We start from the raw sequence: 25,927 nt of genomic DNA, 5'->3' as shown, positions 1-25,927 counted from the left end.
GGCTGAAAAATGAAGCCAATGCGGAAGTGCCAATAACTGCAGTTCCTTGAATGGCCACTTGAGGCTGGCTCCAAAAGCGAGTCAATCCCCATAGACCCCCATGTTAAAATGCCCAACTTTACAACAGAAATAAACATGTTTACAGCCTGGTATACAATACAGTTTTGGTCTCTATAGCCCTTTCTCCTTTCATGACAACTGTACGAGAGGTGAATTTTTTTTATAACTCACCAGTTTAAATTTTATTAAGCCGTAAAGTTATGCATAATTAAGGACGTGGCCGCTTTGAGTGACAGGTCGCTAGCCGTTAGGTGGCTTGTTTCAGCAACCAGACTTCATTCGGCCCACTTCAGCTCCACCACTTGGCCCATTTTGGATTAGCTGGGAGTAAGGCGGAGTCAGGCACCGCCAAGATGGTGATGGCTGGAGCCGCCCACTTTGAGCTTCAAAACTGCTCTTCAGAAACCAATGAGTGATGTCACAGGGGCTACGTCTATATTTTTTTACAGTCTATGGTCATATGGCCAAGGTATATCTATTCTTATTCTAAGTTATTCAGTAATGTTAGGAGAATTTTCCATTCAAATGTATGCAGAATGTTGCCTGCATGTCTGCACAGTATTATATTTTCACTGCTCACTGTCAGTAAATATCGTACAGTAAGTATTTGACTACAAGAGAGTTGCAAGCCTGCAAAGAGTTATTTAAAGCTTTGAATGGGTCGTGGGTTCTGGAGGTATGGTTACAGCAGTTGCACAGGGTTGGTATGGCCTGTGGGGGTGGGTGGGGGGTTGGTGGGGTGGCCTGATGTGATATCTTTTCATGAGGCCCAGAATCTCTGGCTGCGCCCCTGGTTAAAGATATTTGCACATGATATTGCATACAGTACACACTTTACACACTTTAGATGTTTAGACTCTTATCCATAATGCAATACCATCTGGGAGGTGTCTAATAAGTCCCAAAAAATTCATTCTGCAGCATGACAACAAACCCTAACATGCAGCCAGAGTCATAGAGAAGAACAAGGAGTACTGCAACAGATGGTTTGGCCCCCACAGAGCCCTAATCTCGACATCATCTAATCAGTCTGGGATTACATGAAGAGACAAAAGCAACTGAGACACCCTGAATTCACAGAGGAACTGTGGCAACTTCTTCAAGATGCAGGAACAACCAACCTGCCAAGTACCTTGAAAAACTTTGTGCAGGTGTAACGAGGAGAACTGGTGCTGCTGTTTTAAAGGCAAATTGTGCTCACACCAAATATTGATTTCATTTAGGTTTCTTCTGTTTACTGAACTTTGTACAAAGTTAATAGATAAAAAGTTATAGCATAATTTTTGAAAACATCCTCACTTTACTTTTAGTGCCTAAAACCTTTGCACAGTATTGCATATTCTGGATTCTTAATGAGGGAGAAGGGGTAGATGTGCTTTTTAAGAGGTTAATTAGACTTTTTTTTTTTTTTTTTTAAGAAAAAACATAGACATGAACTGTCTTCAGAGCAGAATATTTTCATATGTCTGGAGGGGAGAGTCTACATCCTTTATAACCTCAAGTCCCTCCCACAGGCTTAATTATTAGAGGAAGTAAATACAAGCAGATTTATTTTCAGAAAATTTAACAGTGAAAGTGTAATGAATGTAGTCATCTCAACGCTATTTGAATGGTCAGCTAACTTTACAGACGTTGAAATAATAATAAAAAAAAGATTTATATGTATTTATATACACATATAATAAATAAAAAAACGCATTAAGGTCAGGTGACCAAGCTGATTGTGTGCACGCGCAACATACCTTACGTCATGGTTTCGTCAACAACAACAACAGTTGAACAGAAAGTGAGTCAAACGTTTGTACATTTTTTAAAATGTATTTTTGTGACAGTGGTTGTAGACGGTGTATGAAGGTACTGTTAAATTTTAAAAATGTAGTAAGCTGGGATATAATATAACCTGTTTTGTGTATTTTGACCGTATAATAGTCTAATTTACGTACAAATACTTGTGTTTTAGTGATGTAGCTAATCGTTAGTGGCTAGCGGTTAGTTAGCTTTGGGAGGTTGGAAGAACTAGCTACTAGCTGGAGAGCTGACTTTTAGACTAGCTACAGGGAAGTTTACCTTTGCAGTTCAGTCTACAGAAGGTAAGATGGTTCCCTTTTTAGTCAGTCATCTGCAGCATTAACTTAAAGCCATATTGGCTACAGTTAGTGCTGAAATGACTTATTTCGATGAGTCCATCGACAGAAAATTAATCAATAATTGTAATTTTCTATTCTGCTGTTAGCAGCTTCTCAGTTTTATATCACTATAAATTGAATTTCTTGGAGTTTTAGATCTTTGGTTGGACACAACAAATTGAAATTAAAGACATAACTTTGGGTTCTCTGAAATTGTGATGGATATAACCTAAAAGATACATGAATGAATTGTACAAGTAATCAGCAGATAAACTGTTAAGGAAAATAACTGTCAGTTGCTGCCTCATAAACAGTAGCCTATATTTTTTGTAAGATGTGTTGACTTTGTTGGTGCTCGGCTGTAACACAGGCCAGAAGTATTAGAGCTGTTTTCTCACTGCACTGCTGTTTTATGAACTAACTGTTGTATCCTGGTTTGGTGTTGGTCTGTATTTGCTGTTTTGTCTGTCACTTATGTGGGAACTGGACTTTCATAAGCTGCATAAGTCTCTGCAGTATTCTGACGTGTAATTGCTGAGGCTGCTTTGAAATATATGAAGCGTTAAACATCGGCTCCCTGTTGTGCTGTTGTGTGTGAAATATTCTTCAAAGGGTATAAATTATCATAGCCATTGTGGACAAATGATAAGGGTTGTGCAGTGTTTAGCATGACTTCATAATGTACATGTTTATAGTTAGATGTGTATATTTCTGAGTTTGCTGTTGTAGTGCTAGAGTCTACATACTTAAGATAAGATTGGTCTATATTTGTATCACTTACTTGGCAGAATAACATTAGGACTGCATTCTTATCAGCATTGCATTAAAAGAAACCACTGTAACTTGGTTTGGGACTTTATTGGGCTTTTTCAAAGCATCTCTGTCTCTCGCTCTCTTGTACTCATGTCACTTTCTTCTTTTCAAGTAATTTTCACTCTTCAGTCCAGTGTTTTTGCAGTGGCTGCTTTGAATTATATGCTGTGTTGAGGTTAGTTTTTTTTTAAATCGTCCTGCTGTGTGAAATGGTCTCTTAAAGTTACATTATCTTAGCAAATGAGATAAATGGTATATCAGTGAACCTTGCATATCAGCTAGCATTCCATATAGCCTTGACACAGGAGTAAGAGATGTACATTGGCAATGTGGACGTGTGGCTTGTTTGTGTGTGTGCACTGGTGTCGGCATGTGTGTTACCTGCAGCAGCTTGTGACGAAGCTCCCAAGATTTTATTTCTATAGCACTGACTGAATGAATGATTTTAATTCACTTGTAACAAATTATGTTTCTCTCAGAAGTAATTAAAACAAAACTTGTTAGTGTTTTCATGAGGTTTTCTCTTCTAGTTGTGCCAGAAAAACTCCTCACAGAAACAAGTTTGAAGTGCAACTCCATATTAGATGTAGTGTGGAGGAAAAGCATTGCTGCTCTGACCTCTATGGGTTGAAACATTTGTTGCACTTGAGACTCCCTCTCCTTCGTGTGGAGGGGTTCACATGAATATCTGCTACTCCCAAGATCCTTAGCAACTCAGTGGCAGTGTGGGGTTGTAGTGGTAAGGAGGCCTTTCCAAATTAGGAGAAAATGGGGTGAAAATCTGCAAAGACAAATTGATACAACATAAAAAATGGTAGGCGTCCACAACACATATCAGATCTTTTGGTCATAGGCTTGACTCTTCCTACATCCTTCACAATGTTTTCTTTTGTCCTTCCAGCAGCAGCCTAGTCACAACAGTAAATACACATAGAAGTCGTAAAGGGGCTCAATTCGTCTCTAATTCAAACCACACCGCCCTGTGCTCCCCCCTCATAGAGACCCCTCCAGAGTATCACAAAACATTCATCAGCCTTGACTCCCTGACCTCTCTGCATCCCCCCCCCCACCCCCCCCCAATCACAATCAAACCAGACAGCGTCTCTCTGTCTGTAACTTTTGTACACGTGCATAAAAGCCTCCTTTCCCTTCAAGAGTGCTTACACCCCCAAAGCAAGCCTCTGTACCCACACTCCCTGTTAAAAACCAACACAACACACTAATGACCCCACCAACATACACATACCCCTCCAACCCCCCTTCTTCCTCCCTCCACCCCCTTTCACAACACTCCACATCCAGGTGATAAATGAGGTTGCCCCAGTGTGTGGTATCAGGTCAAAGGTCGACCTAACAGTTCTTGTGGGGTTTTGAGGGCAAATGGAAGTCACTGGGCCGTGGGTTAGCAGTCTGGTCAAACTCCCGCTCTGCTTCCCAGCATCACCACCACAACTCCAACAGAGGGAGACAGAGACTCACTATACGGCTCACATCTTTCCAGATGAAAATGGTAGAATTAAAGATGATATGATGGAGTTCCTTTTGTTTCTAAGAAAAAAATCATTATTGTGATAAATTGCAGATTTTGAAAATGTCACATTTCATCTCAGAAACTTCCCTCTTTTGATATATTGTAACTAAAACATATTTCATAGTATCCAACAAAAAACGAACTTCTTGGTAAATGTTAAACTTTTAAGGCTTACTAGTCTGCCAATACAGAAAAATTCCAACAAATACCAGTAGATTACTGGACGATCTGAAGCCGAAACAATTGGTTTATTAATCAATCTGTCAGTTGCCTAAAATTATAATTTCTTGGTCATTTTTCAAGCAAAAATACCAGACATTTCCAAGTACCAGCTTCTCAGTTGTGAGGATTGGCTGTTTATCTTTATCATTTTGGGGTTTTAGACTCTTGGATTGGATGAAAGAAGCTACTTTTTAGACTCCAACTGGGGTTTTATGAAACTTTAATGGACATTTTTCACAATTTCTGACATTTTAATAGATGGTCAACTGATTAATTGAGATAATAATTGGCAGATAAGTTGATAATGAAAATAATATTTAGTTGCAGCCCTACTTCCCATCACATAAAACATCCTCTTGGCAACAGGGTGCATTTTTCTGGTGTTCACCTCTGAATATCCTGAAAATGAACTTACCAATGGTTTATTATAATATGCTAACATTTCACTCTGGATTAATTCACCATATACCAAAAAAATATTGTGTGGTTTTCGCTGTCTTTTTCTGCCTTTGAACAGTCCCTTTCTTTGTTATTTACACCCCATCGTCTCTAAGCAAACAAGCTCCATCTGACAGCAGACATAACAAAACACTACAGAGACAGAGTGGGTGTAATTTGTCTATTATCCATGAATGTGCTAAGAAAAGCCAGATGATTTTAACACAAACATTTCAGACATACTCTATGTGCAAAATGTTTTCTTTCACCTGGTTAAAATATTTTAAGGGAGTGATGCTTTTCCTCAGAAATGTGGTGGTTCAAAAGTATAAGGAATCACAAAGTGTGCCGATATGTCAAAATTATAATTCAGTATGTAAACTGTACTTGAGTAGATGTACTGTGTTAGTTTACACTCTATGCTATAATGTTTGTTTTCATCACGCTAGCTGCCTGAGTGTTCCTCCATTGGTGGCTTGTCAAAAGCCAAGTTTGCCATTTAGTCAATAGATTGACAGAGAATTAATCAGCAAATGTTTTGATAATTGATTAGTTGTTTATTCATTTTAATGGTCACAGCTTGGTTCCATGTGAGGATTTTCTGGCTGGATTACAGTAAATTTAATATCTTTTGATTTTCGATCATTCAAAATTTCTGGTGTGATTGTGTGTATTTAACATGGGCGGTATGCACTGTACAGTATATACATGTGAGAGTGGGTGTGCATTTTGATAGTACTGAAAGCTTTTGGATGCCACATAGGACATGAGTGGGGTGCTTGTGTTTTTAGTATTTTAATTTTTCCGCTTAAGAAGATTTCATGTCATTAAAAGTGCCAGTTTGTGTGTGTTGTGCAATTTGAAGACATTACCTTGAGCCGGTGTGAGGATTTTTTTCAGCAGTAGTGCTGTTGTGTGCGCACAGAGCCCTCAATGCCAGGACCTGTATTTGCACACACTGGCAGTGGAATAACCTAAAACTACCTTAAAATTGTTCCAGATATGTTTATCCATGTCCACAGAATCATGTGTGTGTGTTAATTTACAGGAGCATTTGACACCAGAAGGTTCAGATAAGTGTCATTGTAATAAATGTCAAAAAATTAAATGTCACAGCACAGTCGAGGTTCTCCCCCAACAAAATTTGATGTTATTGGACTAAAAACGATGCATTTTCACATCCTTTTGGACTATTATCATTACAATATTTATTAAAAAACAACAGGTTGTAGTTTGTCACAGTAGACACAGACATTGGCAAGAAGAAAAGTGAAAGAAATATGCTCACTGATGACGTTAGCACTATGTCCTGAAGTAATCCTAATTGAGAGCAGGATTAGAATTGATTTATATTTTAAATACAACTAAATATTGTTTCTAGAGCAGCAACAGTAATGTTTACAACAGCAAAATCACTATATAACCTCAATAATATCTCACTGGAAACAAATCTAAAATGTCAGTAAAATAAATAATATTCCTGACATCAAAATACTGAGTGAGGTTTAGAAAGAATGAAGAACACAGACATCAGTCACTGTCAGTCCTTTCCTGTCCTCTGTCCTCCTCCCTGTGCTGCTGATGTGATTTACTGCTGCAGGTACAGCTGGTAGAGAGAGGGGAGCTGCCGTCTCAGCCAGTAGCTAAGTTAACAGGAATTTTACTAGTTTTTAGTATATTTGGCAAACTTAGCTAAACATTTACAGCAGCCACATACTAGGGCTGTCACATTTTTATTCGAGATTCAAACTTTTGTTCGAATGTGGAGAAAAATGAAATATTCAAACAGTAATGACCTGTTCCAATTCAGAATTTGCAGTCTATAAATGCAACAGACCGTTTGAAGTAGTTTTGCTTGTGATCCAGCAGAGAGTGTCCTTAAAATTCACCATCAGCTTGACCTATCGCTCTTTGACATATCAGTAAACCAAGCTAATGGAGGCGGACACTAGCGAATAAAGCTGTGCTGATGAGTGTGTGGAAGCACTTTGGTGCAACGCCGTAGGTGGCAATATTAACAGCAAAAGATCAGGCTGTTTGCCAAGTTTGTAAAAAGCAGCTGACTTACTCTACAACAACAACAAATCTGAGGACTCATCAGCCAGATAACCACAGACGTGAGTCAGTGAAGGGATCAAACGAGCAGAGCAACCTCAAATCTAGAGCCTGGTCTGACACAGTGCAGTCTCAACACACATAGTGAAGCTGTATGACACCACACAGGAAAATAGCCCTACTACACACAGCTTTCATTTTAACTTGTTTATAGAACTTCACTATTAGCTTAACGAGCGCACTGTGGTCGAGCGTTTCAGGAAGTGATTCAGTTCTGTTCGTTCACCCAAAGGATTCGTTCTTTTGAACAAATTGTTGGCGAACAACACAACACTAGACAGAGAGCAGAGGACGGAGAGCAGAGGCTGCTGTGTGACCATACATGATGCCAGTTCCCATTCTCTCCCCACTAGCTCCAGTCAGCTGCTGGAAGTGGAGAAGGTGTACATGGTTTGCGTTTGTCATGGTTATTATGTACAAATGAAATTTCAGCAGTGGCGTTCATCATTAAGCAGCAGCACTGCGCCCTGTTGAAATCTAAGGAAACACTGCTTGAGCTCTAGGATAGGTGATGGGCATTTTTTTTTTTTACTATTTTCTGATGTTTTATAAACAAAATGATCAGTCAATAGATAAATAACCGGCAGATTAACTGATAATGAAAATAATCATCTCTTGCTGTACCTTTAACCAGGATATGTTTGCTTAAACCAAACTATTGGGACAGCGGGTCAGAAAATGCTTATATGCGTCATTTTGGAAGGTGCGTGTGTGTGTTTGTGTGTGTGTGTGTGTGTGTGTGTGTGTGTGTGTGAGTGTGAGGTCAGCGTTGGGGTCATCAGTGTTTAGTCTGTGGGTTTCTCCAGAGTGGAGACTCCGGTTTACTGTTCACATCGCCGAGATTTATAGCTATACCTTCTCAACTAGGACCTTTTTAGTGATGTCTAAACACACACACACACACACACACACACACACACACACACACACATACAGTACTCACAAGTACATACACTCCAATGTTCAATATTAATCCTTCCTGTGTAATCAAAATAAAGACACAAGCACACCATAACATACAAGAGCCATGTGTTGAATTTTAAACACAAATATATCATTGTGAATTGATTTTGTTACGTTAGTGTAAATATAACTTTAAACAACCACACACACTTGACAATCTAGTGAGCAATACATCAGCTTTATTGTCAAATATGATATTGACACAACATCAAAATACTAACACAAGTACGTCATATCATACTCATATGTATACCAAACACGTCTTGCTTGACCCCCAAAAGCTAGCAGTACTATCAAAATACACACTCACACTCACACACAGCTTGGCCTCCATGGCTCCAGCAGGCGTAGTAATGGTTCTGGGAGCCAGACTCTGTCTCCGTCGCCAGGCCCCGGCTCCAGCCCCTGCGTGTGCGACAGCAATTTCCTAAAGAATCCACAGCAAGCGCAACACTTCTCCTTTTATTTTTACAAAAACACCACTGACCCCCCCCCCCCACCCCCCACCCACCCACCCGCCCCACCATCACCCCCCACCCCACCCGCCCCGCCACCACCACACAGACGCACATACACACAACCACTTCTGAGAAACACAGAGCAGTCACTTGCAATTACAACTCATCCAAGAGTATGATATACAGTCCTGTCAAATAGCCAGCAGGCCCACAAGGGAGGCAAATGGTCATTTTTTCCACATTTGATCATACACAGTCTGTCTATCTCTGCCTTGTTTTCAGACACACTTATACACAGCACAGATAGACAGACTCAAAATACACCTATATTTCATTTTTTAAATTAAATTCAAGAGCACAATTGGTTGATCTTAATGAAACATCCAGATTTTACTATTAAACTCTCAAGTTCTGTTGTTAACCACATTTGGCTCAATTTCTTCCTTAGTCCAGCTCACTGGTTCCCAACCTTTTTGGCTTCAGCCCCCCCTAAAATAACGCTGTGTCGACAATTCAACCAAAATGTCATTCCCTTCTCAGTTTGTTTTATTTGAATAATTTTTAGAAGCCTGAAGAGGTAAAATTTATCCATTAAGTCACCAGAAAAAAGCCACAATTAGAAGAAAGTCTTCCATATTTCTTCCAACTTTCCTATCCTGATAATCCTAGTCTTGAATCCCTTGCCCTAAATCATGCACTTTTGGAGTTCAGGAGAGGTTACAATACATTTTTTTCCCCCCATCATGGTTTATCGAATCAAATGGAGGCAGACACAGGGTTGAAAATATGTGTACTCATAATATTTGCATCGTGATAACAATATAAACAAACACTTAAGGAGATCTTGTCATTGAAAAAATTTTTATTCAAATGGTTTTGCATGTTGCTGCACTGTCAATCTTAAGGGCCCAAACGGTATTAAAGCAGTTTTCAAAAATGATAAACAATTGCTGATTGCTTATCTACACTGATGGAAAGCATCATCACATGTAGGCTATCATGTAACACACATCAGAAGGCCCAAACATTTGCAATTATTCATGACAGATCTGACATAAACAGCTTATCATCTCTGTCTAAAGCTTGCAGTAAACAAATCCACTGGTGATCAACCAACCTGACTTAATCTCCCACTTAGATTTCCAAACAAACCCAGTCTGACACACGGACCTGCATGTACAAACACACACACACACACACACACACACACACACACACACACACACAAACGCTTCACAGATCTTAAGTTTGAGTCCGTCAGCAGAGAACAAGCAGAAGTTTATGAGATTAGATGTTTGGCATCAACTATCAAAGCGAGCAACAGCAGAAACACTGTTCCTTAAAAAGGGATCTGTGTGTTTCTATGCATGCGTGTATGTCGGGTGTCAGCGGGTGGGGGTGTGGGTGGGGGGGGTTGTGTGTGTGGCCCCATCTAAACAAGCCCCAACAGCCCCTTTGTTGGCGAGCTGCTCCAGGAGAGCGTGTTGATGGAACCGCATCGATGTTCGGATTAGGGCATGCCTCCGTGATCAAGTGCTCAAACACTAGATAAGAGCGACAGAAACACCCTTTAATCCTGGCTAACCCCTCTCTAAATAGGATAGGATGCTACCCGGCTCACTGGCAGGGGAGGAGGGCTTTGAAGAGCAGCTCAAAGTTTAGCTTCGATCTGGTATGGACACTATGATTTATTTTATTCTAAATAGCAGAACGGAGATAGTGTATGTATTTTAAATGACTGCTTGAGTATTAGATATGAAACGTACAATAGCAGAAATATCTCCACAGAGATAATAAAGTGATGCTCTTAATTGTCTAATCAGCTTTTTGTGATCAGTTCTGGTCCATAAAGATGATCCAAAATCTTGCTGAAGTATTTTTTTAAACGTTAATGTCAGAGAGTAAATAGCCTTTCCCGGTAGTTTTCTTCTATTTATTTTGGCATAAACTTTATGTCAAGTAAGTCAGTCATTGTTGTTGCGTTTCTGCACTGTATTTCACTGATCTTTCTTTTAGGAATTAAGAGAATTATAAACAAATGAAAAGGACCTTCAGCCATAATATGTAACAGTCATTGTTACGTCTTACTCCTGTCTCTCCACAAATCAGGACAACTGTGGAGATGAACCCGTTATGAGCTGCTCTGATGTCTGTTGGATGGGCAAGTTTGTTTGAACCTTTTTTTTTTTTTAACCACTAAGTAACACTGGCATATAAAGTTGTTGTGGCAACATGTTAGGAAACATTTGGGGTCTACATTGACATTAATTTGGAGTGTTAGTGGCCGTTAGTCCAATATTTATCTCTGGTTTGCTCTCCACCAACTCCTGAGAGAAATATCTGTTTTTTTTTAGCAGCTACATGCTCCTTTATCTTCACTAACTGGTTGCTAATTTCGTCTGTCTGCTGTTCGGTGGTGGGGAGGTGGTGTACAGCGGGTTTATCAGAGCTTTTTCACTGGAAAAAAGCAGCCGACAACCAACCAATCAATGATGACCATGTGACCGTGACAGAACAAACAGTATTTACTTTATTAGACATATATGACAGTTTCACATCAGGATAAATTGGCTTAAATGTAGCTTCAAAAAGTTTTTCCTGGTGTTTTCATCCCTTTGGTCATTCCCATAATCATCTTTCAAAAATCTCTCGGACCAATGACCATCTAGCACTTTTAAAACTACTACTTTTTCTTTTCAGCATAGGTGAGAAATGACAATAGGGAGACCTACACCTGGTTAAAGGTATTGATGTGTGTGTCAGGGATTTTTTTTCTTCCTTCCAGGAGAAAAGAAATGACCAATAAAAAAAAAAAAAAGAAACTCTTCATCCATTCACAAGTTTAGGTCCCTTTTTCTCTCTCTCTCTCCATTTTCATTTTCACCCCTAGTTTCGCACAATTGTGCCACAAAACTGTTGAAATTGGATGTTAAAATACCTTTACTTTAGCAACCTGTCAGCTTCAGGGCAGGCTGACGTGTGAAAAGGTAATACAAGCTAGGCTTTTATTCTCACTTAGGACCCCCCCCTCCTCTTCCTCATTGCTACGATGACTGCACCAAATTCACACTATCCTTCTCCAAACCATCCTAAACCAAGGAAGACCACAACCCAACTGTTTTAACACCTCATTAGAGAAAAAAATCCTGCTGGTAGTTTTTATTGATAACACTCAAGTAAGGTGATTTTTCCTTATTTTTCTGGTAGCCAGAATGACAGGAAGAACAGGGAGTAGAAAATATGAAATCTGATAAATGTAATTCCCTGTGGCATCACATCTACTGAGAGGAATCAAACTAACAGTAACACCTTATAAAGTTATTTATTACAATAACCCTGCAATAAGTATTTAATTAATTTTCTGTCAATCGACTAATCAATTAATCAGCAACATTCTCTTGTTCCAGCTTCTCCAGTGTGAGGATTTCCTGCTTTTCTTTGTTTTTTTTATATCATTGTAAATTGAATATTTTGGGGGTTTTGGACTATTGGTTGGACAAAATATGCAAAGCTTCATGTTGGACCGAAGGATATTTTATAAACTAAACATTGAATTGATTAATTAAGGAAAGAATTGGCAGATTAATCAAACATTTTTTTCCTGACCTTTTTATAGCCTTTCTATCTGTGGAAGCAGAAAGTTGCTGCCAGTCATTTCATTGAAAGTTTACTTTTTCCATCACCGTAACTAGTGAGGTTTGACCGTGTCAAACTTTTGCTCCTTTTTGGAGGATGCAGAGCAAGCTGATGTGCTTGCAGCTGTACAGTTATGGTGATACCTGTCTATACATGCCCAATTGCAGCTGCTACAGTTTTCATTTTCCATTCTGAAAGAGCCTTAAAGAGTGACTTAACACCACATAACAGTGTTGTTTTTGCTGGCCTCCAGTGGTTTACTGCTGTACAGGTGTACTCCAGGACCCTGTGACATCATGGTTGGGTGTGGTTACATGTGCAAAAAAACACATTTCTGACCACAGTTTCAGTCCAAGTAGCACAGATTAGGATGAAGATGTGTCAGATTGAGATTAAAGTGTGTAAATTAGAGGAACATACAAACGAGACGTAAAAGGGGAGGATCTATAGGAAAATAACAGGAAGACCCAGAGTTCCTGATATGTTTTAAAATCAGTCTGGCTGGTATGGACTGCAAAAATAGGGAGCAGTCAAATTTCCTTGAACAAAGCAAGGCAAATGTTCACTCTACGTTGGGTTTGAACATCTTGGTGGCCAGGTATGTATAGTAGGGTAAACCCACCTCCGTATTGTAGAGGCAGTCTTGGTCTTTCGCTCAGAGAAGCTAGCTTGTAACTGTCGCTGGTTTGATCTACAAACTAGACAGATACATTTGTGTGGGATCATTATCACCACTGAGGGGCCTTCAACCCCTGGCTGCTCCAGTCATCACATCAGTCTGTAGTTTTACTTCCAGGAGAGCATTGCCCTCAATTAGTAGTGTGTAACAGCGCACAGTTTACCAATTTTAGGGGTGCTAGTTAACACTGAGTGTGGTAATGTCCACTAGAGGTGTGTCGGTTCTTACCAGTCCAGCCTTAACAACACCGACAATGATTTTTCGTAGATACATCTTCTCCTTTCTAAACTCGTGGACTTGAAACACTCAATTAGGATGACATGAGCTGTTGACAAGAAATACGGCAAGTCATTACATCTCAAACATGACGACCCCCGAGCGCCCCTACAAACAAGGATTGTTAATTCCTGTGCCTAGATTAAAAACACCTGTTAAACAAGACAATTATTCTGTTCAGTCCAATGGGGAGCGGCACGTTAATCATACATGCATCCTCCTGTGTTAAAAGGCAACCTGATATTCCCCCACAGAATTCTCACTGATTAACTCGATACTCCTGACTGTTTAAAATTCATCCCACCAATGAACGAGAAACTGATCTCCTGTGTGTGTGTGTGTGTGTGTGTGTGTGTGTGTGTGTGTGTGTGTGTGTGTGTGTGTGTGTGTGTGTGTGTGTGTGTGTGTGTAGAATTGCGTTCTTTCCCCAAGATCCTGGAAAGTGTATGCATAAAATATCCCAGTCCCTAGCGTCAGCACAATTAGCTGTTAAATAAAATGCCTACTCCACAATGCTTTTGCAACATTTTAATTAGACAAACCAGCTGAATTGAAGGCCCGTTTTAGTAAAATAAACAGCCCTGTTTGCCAAGAAAAAGCTCCCTGGAGGGAAAGACACTAAGTGAGGTTGCTTGGGGCAGGAAATGGAGAGATAGCAGCAGTTTACCCGAGGAGATAAAAGGTATTTGTTTCTTTGAAAAAGAGAAAATGTCTGAACGCTTCTATTAGCCGCTGAAGTACCTGTTCCATCTTTGTGCCAGGTGTCTGTAGCTACTGTACTCAGAAATAAATAATTCTGGTTGTGCTAGTGTACTTTTGGATACTTTTTTTTTTATCACATTATAAGCTACTGAGAAATAATGAGAGTTAACAAATATACGAGAAAGATGCTTCAAGGAAGGCTCTGAAAATATCTTTTTTTCTGTAATCCTAGGAAAGATTTATATATATGGTCAGCTAATTGTATTTAGTTTACTATGTATTGATTGTACTGTGTTTTTTTTTACATGTAGGCAGCTACAAAGACGTCTTCCATAAAGGTTGAATTGATGAAGTCACTCTGAAATGCCTGTATGTTTGGAGCTGAAAGAAATTTAATAGAGAATGTGGAGAGTAATTAATTGCAATTACACATTATATTATGAACACTATATTAATAAGTATTTCTGCTTTCACTTAAGTCGATTTTTTAATGTATTCAGCTACTTTTGGAAAGGCAGGTTGAGTCAGTAGTATCCTAAAGTTCTGCAATCACAGTCTGTCTATCTTAAAACTATACTCACATGCCCAAACAGTTTTTGGTCGCTGTAATCTCTGACTGTCCACTGTCCATAAAGAGATCCCAATGTAAGAGATGGGGGACAAGATCCACAGACCGTGTTCCACCGTCACTGAACAGAGAAGAAGTGGAGGTCGAAGGGGAATTAGGATAGATACAAGATTACAAGATTTAATTTCACACCTCAGGTAACGGTTATGTATTGTGCTTTATTGGTGTGGTGCTTGCTGTTGAGATTTCCCCCCTCCCATTCCTCCTCTTCCTCAGTGCCTATCCATGTGTTGTTCAACTATGTCATTTATCTTAAATTTCAGCCAGTCAATTTCACATGATTCAGAGGAAATAAAAGTTTTCCCATTAATTGACAGTGATCTTCATTGGAAGAGATGCACTGTTTTTCACACCTGTTCCAAATACCAGTCATATCACTTGCGTCTTGTCTCATCCTTTATTTAACCTCTTACACTTCCATTTAAAACATGACCTATCACTATTCTCCATCTCTTGTCAACTATTCTCACTCCTCTGCTCCATAGAGAGCTTCTCTTCTTAATGTTTTCTCTCAATGACTTTCTGCCTCTCTTTCACATTCACATCTCTGTCTTTTTCCAGACTTTCCCTTGAAGTGACAACTGGCATACTGTCATATCTGTAATCACGTTGTCTGCGCCATTTTCAAACATTGTCAATTGTTTCGTTCCGTAGAGGCCCTGAGGCGGGAAATATGTTAGAGCTCCAAGAAGCAAACAAGAGTATTGTCAACACTTACAATACCGAGGGCATATTTGACTGAGGTGTGTGTGTGTGTGTGTGTGTGTGTTGGTAGGTTGCAGAAATACAGTGTATTTGTTTAAATATATTTATTTGTAATTTCAGATTTTTTTGTCATCGATGTCACTGATGTCTGTATTCCCTCTGAGGTTGACGATGTGTGTTTGTATGCTTGCATGGGAAATAAGCTGAATGGGAAGCAAGTAATTCCTGCATTTTCACCCATGACCTGACCTAATAAATGCTGAGAGATCCGAATATGTGTCAGACATTGTGAATAAGAACAGGGTTAGGGTTAGAGAAAGTTTTAGCTTCATGATGAACACATGGTCTCAGATAATCACTGCGGTTGCCGCTAATGCTGCTTGAGCAAAACTCTGAAACTGTTCCTGGTCCAGTGTTAACAATCCTTACTCCTCTGATCACACAGCTCGTAACATGAGACTGAAAAATGCTCTAAACTTAATGCATATCGACCATGATGGTGACGGTCTTCTACTCTCCATTGCAGAGAATTGAGTTCACAGTATGTCCACTGGGGGGGAGTATAACCCCAGTGCTAAGACACCGGTGAGCCAACAAGAACTCCCCCTGGATGTCCTCAAGTTTCGTGTTGCCCTCTGAGGGACGGAGTAGAGGGGAAAGCTGCTTCCATCAAGTACGCCAACCTTTGAATTTGTGATATGAAGGTTCCTCACCTTTTCTGAATGACAGAAATCTTTTCAAAATAGGTTAAAACTAATCACAGTATCAGAGTTTTTACATTAATTCAGCAAAATTAAACACATTATTATATTTCTATGGAATAGACACAATCTGGTCTGGTCTATATCTGGTTCAATTTCAGAGGATGCTTATGGCATTTAGGTGTTATTAGATAATCAACAGTGGGATTGAGAGGAAAGATTATGATACCGATCACAACTTATATTAACCTCTAACTCAGAGAAACTACAAGACCAAACTTGTTTAGCTGCAAAGATGCAAAACCACTACATTTTTTATACATTTTTACTATCCATTTGTAAATAAAACTGTGTGGTTATTTTGTTTTGTTGGTTGACTTCTGTGTCTTTGAAGAATTTATTGTCTCCGGGAACAGGCAGTAAAGACTTTTCTCTGTTTTATTTTTTACTTTCTTTCTCTTTTCTTTCTTTCTTTCCTTCCACTTCTACTTTCTCAGCACTCAGCCAGTGTTTCTTGTATCTTTGCTGCAGCTATTTACAGCCACATAATACTAGCTAGATAAACTCTTTTGATGTACCGCAATCTCAGATCTCTTCTCTGTGTCTTTGATGGGAATAGGTTTAGACATGGCAATCAAGACATATTCACGTGAAGGGCATTGATTGATTCTTAGATTATCTTTCAATGCAATGTTTAGATTTCTTCCTTTTAAAAGGGTTTATTTTGAACATGGCCACAATCTGCCGTTTTTTCAGCCAAAATAGTTTCCATGAAGGGAATTAGGTACACGGACAAAGTTGGAGTAAAATGAATTGAATCCTGGAGATCAGTGGCCTTCTCAGAAATTATTTCTGGCCCTCTTAGGGCCTCTAAAGAGTAATAAGATATTCTATTTCGTCTGTGTTTATTCAGTTTAATCATTTTTGAGTGATTTAGTGATTTTGAGAGAACTTGCGGAATTACCAGGCAACTTTAGGATATGTTTTGACACTCTAAAATTGACACTAAGATGGAAAATGGTTTGGGAATTGACCAAGAACCATAAATGTGCAGAAATTTGTCCTGGTGGCAGCAATGCAGAGACGGAGCTCATACTACACTCACACACACAATATTGACTCTCAGTATAGAGACAGCAGGCCACGAGGCAAGATGTACACCAGACAATACAACAGACATATCAAGATGCAAGTATAGGTTCAGCATCCAGTGACAGATATTGTTTTTCAATACCCTGTTCTGAGAGAGTGAGAGAGAGATAGGGTGTGTGATAGTTCATCAGTCCAAACAGAGTCATAAAGCGCTGCATGGTTAAGCCTGATGAATTAATAACAGGGAGGCAGATGGGTCCCAGGGGCACTGTGGGAGCAGAGCAGCATGGAGAGCAGAGACAACACGATCACACAGACACACACACACACACACACACACACATATATATATATATATATATATATATATATATATATATATATATATATATATATATACACACACACACACATACTTTTCTGTCTGTATGAATCCATATAAACAGTCAGACACTGGTTTGCATCCGCATATTTTTAAAATTTTATTTGGCCTTTATTTAACCAGGTTTGTCCCATTGAGATCAAAGATCTCTTTTACAAGGGATACCTGGCCAAGAATAGCAGCGACGCAGAGTTTCGACAATAAATTAACATAAAAGCACATAGATCTGAGTAACATTAAAGTGATCAAATAAAACATTTGATCACAGACAACCTGGACTCAATAGACTTTTAAAATCGTTCAGGGTTACAATGTCTTGAAGTTTAAGACCAGTCTGATTGTTCCATGCAGTAGGTGCAGAAAAGCTAAAAGCTCTTTCCCAGTTCAGTTTGGACTTTTGGAACAACAAATTGCAAAATGTCCTGAGAAGTAAGATTGTAATTTCCATATTTCAAGTTTAAAAGACAAGATAAGTAAGTAGGAATTTTGCCAAGAATGGTTTTGTAAGTAAAAACATACCAATGACTGAGTTGGCGTGCGCATAAAGCATGCAAATTCACCTTTGTCTATAACACGCTATGGTGAGTAAGAGATCCACAGTTTGTAATGAATGGCAGACCCTGATGATACACGCTATCCAGCATGTGAGGACAGTGAGCAGAGGCATTCATGTACAACACATCACCATAATCAATGACAGGTAGAAGGGTAGATTCCACCAATTTCTGTTTCACACAAAAAGAAAAACAAGTCTTGTTTCCACAGTAAAATCCTAGTAAAAGCTTCAACTTTTTTGCAACAAACTGGATATGCGCCTTAAAAGACAAGTGGTCATCAATTAAAAAACCGTAAATATTTAAAAGTAGATACCAACTCAATTTGTTGACCATTTCTGGTAACAATTTTCTTGGATAATGCTGATCTTGTTGTTCTTGAAGTAGTAAAAAACATGTTTTGAGTTGCAGTTGACAAAGCCGTTCTTGTACTCTATCAAATGCATACTGAAGATATGCAAAAGCCTTAGCAGGAGTGTGTGCAAAGCAGTAAAAGATGGTGTCATCAGTGTCAATGTCAGTGCATAAAGTGTAGGACAGAGAGACACATGCATCTACTCCACACACACACTAGCCGTCCATAATCACTCAAGGTTAAAGTGAATCAAACATTTACCTCATGACTCATGTCTCTCTATTAGAAATTTGACCCTCTACTTTGTTTACTTGACACGTACTTACAATAACAGATATTCCCATATTGATGAAAGTGTTGATCATTGAATGTTGACGGGGATTTGTGACTCTTTTGCAGACCTAATAAAGGCCAGGCAGTGGAGGTCAAACCATTGATGAATAAACCCATCAGAGAGCATCGATGTAGCCTGCAGGTATATTTTTCACATTAATCGTTTTGTCTTTTGCATCAAGCTCCTGCTCAGCGTTTCAGTTTTGTATACATGACACGAGTACATAGCTGCTTTGTCACCGTACAGTACCTACAAGCCCTTTATGTTTGAGAATGAGGGATTGTAGCTGGTACTCAGGGTCTAATGATCATCATCTGAATCACTTTAATTGCCAAGTTCAGTTAAAGCTGCTTGGGATAACAATTTATTGTTAAGATGCACCACTCTTATCAGCCTACATCATAAAGTGGGGCTCCCGTTACACTCTTATTTTCTCATTATCTCCTCCTTTCCCTTCATGACCTGGAAACTGTTTTCCATCTCGCTGACTATCCCACTACAGTTGGAACAAGTAACTGTGGTTTATGAAAGGAGCATGCTTTGTCGAAGTATTTTCACTTGCTGCGCTTCCAAACGCATACAACGACATTTTAAGATGACATCAGTTACAGTATAGACATGGTGGCTGTGACTCATTGAAAGATACAAATCAAATGTCAACAGCAAATGAGAGGAATCTGTCCCAATTATGCTTCAGATATTTTTTCTCTTCCGTGTTTTAAACATTTTTTTTCTGTCAGCAGTTAATTTAGAACATGCAATAGGATTTATATTGAAGAAAGATCATATTATTACATTTATTTTCAATAAAAAACAAGTATCAATTGCTATCATTTGAAGCCGTGCATATAAAAAAAATGTCTCGGTGCAGCTTTAACATTAAGGAATTCCTGGTGACTAATGTCCACTGTCTCAGAGAACAGAATGACATACCAGCTGCAAGGACAAATCAGATTGCAAAACATGGTGTAATACATACAATGGACCCTGTATTTCGTTGTAATAAGTGTAAGTCACTGATGTAGTGTAATGGCGGTTGTGGATGCGAGCTGATGACACACCAGAATGAGATACCAGTGGAAGCTGTGTGGTAATTTACGATGGGCAGACAGGTCAAGGTTGCTATGTAATCTTCTGTCTGATGGAAAGAAATAAGCGTGTATGTGTGTGAGGAGGGTAAGTAGATGTTGTGTGTACATGTGCATATACTAAGTGCATTTTGAGGGGGGTGGGGAAATGTAAGCTTGTTCTGCTGTTTTAGTGGTTTTTTTAGTCTGCATTCTCTTGTACTGCAGGCTGCAAGGTTACCAACGACCTTTTAATGGCTGCTGATGATGGCATGTGCTCAGTCCTTGTAGTCCTGGACTTTAGCGCAGCAGTGGGCGGAGAGATCTGGTACAGCTTTAGAATGGTTTTCATCTTACCTGTCAAATAGGAGGATCTGTGTCTCTGTGATCAACTATGTCCCTTCATTTTCCTCTGTTAAGTATGGTATGCCTCAGGGGTTGGTTTTAGGGCCAATTTTATTTTCATTATACACGCTTCCCCTTTGGCACATTGTTCATAGACACAGTGTCTCTTTCCATTGTTATGCTGATGATACACAGATGTACCTGCCTGTTAGATCCACAGACCCTGGAATGCTGAGTTCACTTAACCAATGTCTTTGTGATGTCAAAACCTGATGTCAAAAATGTTTATTCAGCTGAACTCAAACAAAACAGAGATCCTTGTCATTGGGTCCCAGCACACAGCAAAACAAAACAAATTCATCCATCTGCTGGTTCCCTAGTGGATCATATCAAGCCTGTTTCAAGGAATTGTGGCATCTGGTTTAATAGTAATTTAGGTTTTGAGCAGCACACCACAAAGCTTGTGCAATCATGTTTTCACCATCTTAGAAATATTTCAAAAATACGATCTATTTTACACACCTTGATCTCATCACGCCTGGATTATAGCAACAGCCTCTTTACTTGCCTGAACCAAAAATCTATTGATCGACTCCAGACTGTACAGAACTCAGCTGCCAGGCTTTTAACTAGAACCAAGAGTCATGATCACATCACTCCTGTTTTACCCTCTTTATACTGGCTCCCAGTATGTTTTAGAATTAATTTTAAGATCTTACTGATTACTTTTAAGGCTCTTCATGGCCCCTCTCCCTGCTATATCTCTGACGTCTTAGTACCTTACGTGCCGGTACATACTTTGAGATCCTCGGTCAGAGGTCTTTTGTCTGTTCCAGAGTCCTGGCTGAAAACTAAAGGGGACAGAGTGTTTGCAGTCAGGGCCACGATGACGAATGATATGCCTGAGGAAATCAGGTTGGCTGACTCAGTGATCTCTTTTAAGTCCTTTCTTAAAACATACTTTTATTAGGGAGCCTTCCCTGATTTTACTTGAGTTTTAATCTTTTATCTACTTTTAAAAATACTTTTTCTATTCTTGTTTTTCCCTACACTGCATTGGTTTTTATACACCAAATTCTTCTTCTTCTCCTTTATCATTATTATTATTATTATTATTATTATTATTATTATTATTATTATTATGTGGTGAGTGCTGATCGCTTCATCCAAACACAGCACCTGGGCTTAGACTCTGTAATATGTCACCTAGCATGGTACATGAGTGACATAATGATTTAATTTACATGTGAAAACTTGACAGCTCAGTGGATGTAGGCAAATGCAAAAGACTTTAGTTCAAGTCAAATCCTTCTTAGAGATGTGTTTAACCCCTAATATTTAATGTCACAGGCATTTTTGTGAACTTTTAAGAAAATGTTTTGGCCCAGAACCCCTTAATATCTGACCCTGGTATTAACATTATAGTATGTAATAAAAGGCCTGTTACTGTTGTTATTATAATGGGCGAGAGAGTATGATTTTACTTAGTGGCCTCTCGATTGGCATTTTGTAAAACCTGTAATGAAACCTGGCTCACCTTGGTGTATTAAGTCTCTATCTTACCTAAAACCATTCAATTAGTCTGGTTTTATTGGAAAACTTGTGTGTATAATGGTACAAATGGTATTGGTGAGACTTGTCATAAAATTTTAAAAACCTGGAGAGAGAAAGAGAGAATTTAAGTTTTAATGCAAGAATATTAATGTAGGCCTTCAAAACCCATATTGATAATTGTGTGTGTGTGTCTGTGTGTTTATTGCCTCGCTGCCATGCTTTCGGATTCCTCAGGGGACTTGCTGCCTCTGTCCCTCCTTCGCCAACCCTCCTTTCACTTTCCTCTTGCCATTAAACGGGAGTGTATCTCAGCCTTCGCGGCCTAAGCAACAACTTGGTAATGACAAATTAATCCTGCTGGAAACAAAACAAAATATCTATATTTCATCGGGCGGCGGTGAGGGCCGTTTAGTGTTGTCACAACAAGTTACATGTTAAAAGGTCTTTGCTCCGTCTTTGGCTTCTCAATCTGCCAAGTTGAATAATTGAAAATATTTTCACTGACTGTCAGGCCAAGAGATGGGGAGCCACGGCACCATCTCCGAGTCTCGCAGCTTTCTTCTCTCTTGTTTTCATAAGCTCTGACATGGCGTTGCCACATGCCTCTATGTTGGCGTGTGAGTGATATCTCAGTTGGGTTATACATGGCATGAGTGTGGGAATGTACTGAGGTTGCCCAGCTTTGGCTTAGCTAGCCAAATGTCTCCGCACAGCCTTGAATGAATATGGATAGACAAATAAAACAAATATACATGAACAGTATGCAGTAGGCAAAGCAGGGAATACATTCTGGCATGCGGAAAGCTGAATGTATGGATGAACAATGGCACATGCTCTCACACCTAAAGGCACACATAATCACAGAGACTCTTCTGCATAATACCTGCATGTTTGAGAGTCTGTATTTGGGCTGTCAGGCCGATGGCAATCATGCATGTATGCATTTGTGCGTATTGTTTATGTGCATGTGCCAGTTTCTGTGTGTGTATGCATATGTGTGTGTGTGTGTGTGTTTGCTGCCAAATGCGGAGAGCAGGAAGAGGAAGAGGCTAGATGGTTGGAGGGGGTGTTTATTTATTCATTACCCAGCGGCCTCGGTGGTTTCAGGGGGACATGGCAACACTTGTCCTGGGCCCTTTAGCACTGGTCTGTTTGTGGCCTGCTTTGGCCCTGCCAAAACCTCCATTCCTGCTGCTTTTTATTCTTTTTCATTTGGATTCTTTAACTTTTGTTTCTCTTATAATGTTCTGTGTTGCCTCTCATTTTAGTTTTTTCTTTATGCACTTGGAAATACTTTTTATGTAAAATAAACTCATCTCATCAGCTGTAATAGTTAACAGTAGTGGTGCAGGTAGTCAGATTTTCTTACTTTTGGACAGAACCAAGCCAGCTTGATCCCCTTGTCTCTAGGTTTCACGCTAAGCTAAGCTAAGCTAAGCTAACTGCCTGCTGGCTGTAGATTCATATTTAACGGGCAGACATTAGAGTGGTTTTGATCTTCTCATCTAACTCTTGGTAAGAAAGCAAATAAACATGTTTCCTAACTGTTTCTTTAAGGGATCGCTATCAAAAAAGTATGTTTCGAAGATGACTATCAGCTATATCTTTATGATTTTGTTTCGTCCCCTTGGTGGAACTAAGGAAAGTGAAGACAGTAACGTGACGATCAAAAATTGAAACAGTCAAAGTAGGAGTATATGAACTTAGAATTAATTTTCAACTATTTACAATATTTACAAATACACAGGAGGTTCACAAAATGTAGATAAGGACAGGACAAAGTGGTTGTGCCAAAGTAACAGAAAAATCAATAAAACAAAACTAGGCCTTAAAAATAACTATATCTAAAAACAAAAACAAACAAACAAAATACCAAACTTGCTTATCGACAAAAATGACACCAAAAACCATTACAGTGGGGGCACCAACCATTAAACCTAGTGTGTCTAACAAGATTTACTAGGTGAACAAAAATGTAAAGGCGTACCCCAACTTACCTACCGTCCTCAACCTCCCACCACACAGCTTTTTGAATTTCATCTGACAGTGTACCAACAACTCATACAGATAGGTCAAGTGCAGGGAATTGAAAGGCCCTCACTCTTGAGTTCTGCTCTTTCGTAGAGGGCTCTGGATGATGATTGGCTGATTCGAAATGAGTTGTATGACTGACGCACACAGATGAAAACCAATGAGCTGATGGCACCTGGAGAGAGTACAAGGGCGGCAGGAGAGAGAGAGAGAGAGAGAAAAACAGAGGGAAGAAAATAAACACACAAAAGCACTGTGCCCCTGACTGGCATGTAACACCCCCACCCATATAAGTCCAAACATAAAGTTTGGAATTACATCTTCAACTACATAGCAGAAGTCAACAAGGCAACTTATGTCATGCAACTTTTAAGTGATGTCAGTGAGGAAAATATACCTCAGAAAAGGATTTTATGCAGAAACACAACAAACACATCTTTGTTTTGGGATGACCAGGCTTTTGTGTTTCAGAGATGCATGCATATTATTAGACAACATGCTCTATCATGCTCTGTTTTTTTTAACTTTTGTTTAACTGCAAACAGTGCCAGTACAGTTACAGTTAAAGTGTCAGTGTATGAACTTGTGGTTGACCTGAATGGCACAATAATGATTTTATTTTGCCTCAGGAAAAATGAAAGTGCATACCTTTTTCCAGAAAATGTTACTGACACAAACAAAAGCATGCACACTTTTACCTCAACCCCACAAGAATCTCTTTTCACAATATTGTTCTCACCCTAAAATTCCAAATTTAGCTTTCACAGGACTGCAAAGCAAGAACACAGCATAAAAGACAAAATAAAAGATGGCGAGACATGCTCATAAACACAGATTAGAATAATTTATTGGAGACAGACAGATATACAAACACATAACATCACGTAAGCTCACGCTGAGCTTCTCACATGACCCGACTGGGCTAATCTCCCCCATGGTGGGAGACCATCGATTCCCATAACAAAAGAACTGAGCCAGGCACAGATCTTGTTCCTGACCCTTCCATCCACGCTCGGCCCGAGCGCGTGTTCAAACCCCAACCCGATCAATGGCCATACCGAGGGGATCAATTTCTCAGGCTTTGGGGTGTCAAATGTGATATGGCATCACTTTGGCTTGGTGGCGTAAAGGAGCCCTTTGCGACTGATGCTTCAAAGCTTTCGGTTCTCCGCATCAGCCGAACAATTCAAATCAAGATTCAGATTGGTGCGAGGTGATGAGAGGGAAAGAGATGGGGGGGTTTGATCCACCTGCCTGCCCTCTTTTGTTTTCAGAGGCTTGTTTGATTGGTATAGTCATCTTTGATTGATTGATTTTTGTTTGTTTCTTGGTGAGGTATATGATTCATGATAAGTGATTTCTTTATTTTGTCTCCATCTCTGTTGCTACGGCGGTGGTGTTTCTAAACTGTACGTTCTAAAAATCACTTCGCTGTGTGCTGATCTGTGACGTTCCCTAGCCCTGATCTAGGAGTACCAACAAGAACTAATTGTATTCACCCCAAAGAAACCGCTGTTTCTGTTGCAGATATGGAAACGAATGTCTCATGCAATCTTATCAGTTTCCTGCTGTTTTTAGTGTAATAACAAAATCTGAAAATCTGACAAAAGTCTGGTGCTAACTGTGGATGTTGCACACAAACACACACAAACACACACATGTGGTCAAGGGCCCTAGCCTGCAGTGATGGGGTGGGGGGTGGGGGGGGTATATAGGTCTTGCCCAGGAGGACCGTGGTCCCACCCACTCCCCTGTTAACCCCTGGAGCTGCATACACACACATATTACACACACCTGAAAAGACAACAGGGTCATTCTTTAACACACACAGTCCAGAACGGTTTTCTCAATGCTTACATCATGACCACAAATCCCTGTTCATTCAGGTTCCACTAATATTTTCTGCTGAATAAATGAGAGGAGAAAATGTGATTTATAGGAATATCACTTCTTCAATACTTCAGAGGAGGTGGATTATATGATTGTATATTAACAATTCACTTACATATGATACCAGAGTTTCAGTAGGAATAGTTACATGATGAATATGTTTGGACTGGGAAGCTACACTTAATGGCAGTGAGAAAAAGTGAAAAAAAAAATCCATGATTCAGAGTTATAGTATAGCTTTACTTAAACAAATGTAACAATACCAAACTA

General features: G+C 39.4%; 1 long non-coding RNA gene across 1 annotated transcript in view; it reads left to right on the top strand.

Moving 5' to 3' along the window:
- The first annotated feature begins 1,529 nt into the window (after positions 1-1,529).
- LOC122997540 overlaps positions 1,530-25,927 on the top strand; it is a 30,931-nt gene continuing 6,533 nt past the window's right edge. The window contains exons 1-3 of the long non-coding RNA XR_006407227.1: positions 1,530-1,846; positions 15,879-16,025; positions 18,836-18,911. This is a non-coding gene — a long non-coding RNA (uncharacterized LOC122997540). The remainder of the gene's footprint in view (positions 1,847-15,878; positions 16,026-18,835; positions 18,912-25,927) is intronic.

This window comes from Thunnus albacares, chromosome 14, assembly GCF_914725855.1.
Source record: "Thunnus albacares chromosome 14, fThuAlb1.1, whole genome shotgun sequence".
Taxonomy (NCBI): domain Eukaryota; kingdom Metazoa; phylum Chordata; class Actinopteri; order Scombriformes; family Scombridae; genus Thunnus; species Thunnus albacares.
This window is presented reverse-complemented; position numbering and strand designations above follow the sequence as displayed.